Source organism: Mirounga leonina, unplaced genomic scaffold, assembly GCF_011800145.1.
Source record: "Mirounga leonina isolate KUSES-001 unplaced genomic scaffold, KU_Mleo_1.0 Mir_152, whole genome shotgun sequence".
Taxonomy (NCBI): Eukaryota; Metazoa; Chordata; class Mammalia; order Carnivora; family Phocidae; genus Mirounga; species Mirounga leonina.
The window spans coordinates 6377486-6378789 of record NW_023270380.1 but is presented as its reverse complement, the minus strand read 5'-3'; the positions used below and the strand labels follow the sequence as shown (position 1 = coordinate 6378789).

Below are 1304 nucleotides of genomic sequence, written 5' to 3'. Positions count from 1 at the left end.
CAGAAGCTAGGCTCTGGATTCTCACTCTTTGGTTAGCTTGGTCCTCTGTCCTCCAAAGACTGCAGAATTCTCAAACCAAGAGTAATGATGATCCTCTTGGGGACAAACTTAAGCCCTCCCCCTCTGCAGGAGAATCAGGGCACTGTGACTCATGGGAGCCACCACGAAATCACTAACTGGAAATCCTTGCTGAAGCTCCCCTGCAAAGGAATTGGACTTGATTTGCCAGATGCCCCATGTGATCCGAATGTGGCCACCTGCCAAAGAGCCGGCGGGGCGGGAGGGAGGAGAGGGCCACTCACCTTCCTGGCAATACAGAGATTGCCTAGCTCCATCACCAAATGCAAAAGCAGCCTCGGGCGGACAAGAAGCCATTTCCAATGATGATTTGGCTTGGATGAGAGTAGCTCCAGCCCCAGAGTGTTTGTGCATTGCCTCTTTCGGCAGCTTATCCATTCTTCCAGGGCGGGGGCTGTGTTCTAAGGTTCTTGTGGTACACGGAGCTACTGCCCTCACCATCTGCTCCCGTATCTTCCTCCGGTGACATCAGTCAGTGCCGCAGGATTTGCCTCTGCCATCGCTCGGGCTGTTTGCCTCAACTGTGCGTGTTCTCATGATGCCAGAAGAATGATCCTCCCCTAAGTCAGCTGAAAGGAAGCCAGCAGTTAACTGCAAACAAGCGACCAAGCTTGCTTCGCAGCATGGAGGAGACCCGTTTCCCTGCAGCTGACCGAGTAGATGGTTGCTAATTAGCCTGCAGTGGGGCTACCAAAGGGAAGAGTTCCTTGCTCCCCCGAAGAAGGGAATCACTGTGCAGGTAGGTTAACGTGTTTCTGAGACTTCCCGGTGCCAGCTAAGCGTGTGCGCTGCTTTGGTGGGCCAGCTGCGGACAGACTGAGAACTTTAGAACCACTGAGGAAGGTGATTAGCAGATGGGTTCCTGGTAGCGCCGGTGCTCTCAGGAGCTGGTTCCTACAGGCTGCTTGCTCAGAGAGTGGCCGGATACTGTGCAGAAAGAGAAGGAAAGTGGAGATACTCCTCTGGAGTGGGCTGAGCTAAAGACCCTCACTAGAAAGACTGCAGCTCTGATTCTTGGATGCCAGGAAACGGACATGGTTTGTCTGGGGCACGTCATAGTTACAAGAACTAGTTTAATAAATGGGTGCAGATGGACTCCCGGGTGCCTCAAACCCAGCAGACCCCCAAGTGCACTCATTCTCTCTCTCTCTTACCCCTTACTGCTAGCCCTGTCTAATCTTCAGCCTCTATTACATCCCTGATCTATGCTAAGGAGATTTTACATC

The 1304-nt window shown here is 52.8% G+C and overlaps 1 protein-coding gene across 1 annotated transcript in view; it reads left to right on the top strand.

The window, feature by feature from the left end:
* The first annotated feature begins 306 nt into the window (after positions 1-306).
* Positions 307-1304, top strand: part of LYST (lysosomal trafficking regulator) — a 182324-nt gene continuing 181326 nt past the window's right edge. Inside the window, exon 1 of the mRNA XM_035008510.1 lies at positions 307-817. The gene's annotated coding sequence lies outside the window, so the exon portion shown is untranslated. The remainder of the gene's footprint in view (positions 818-1304) is intronic.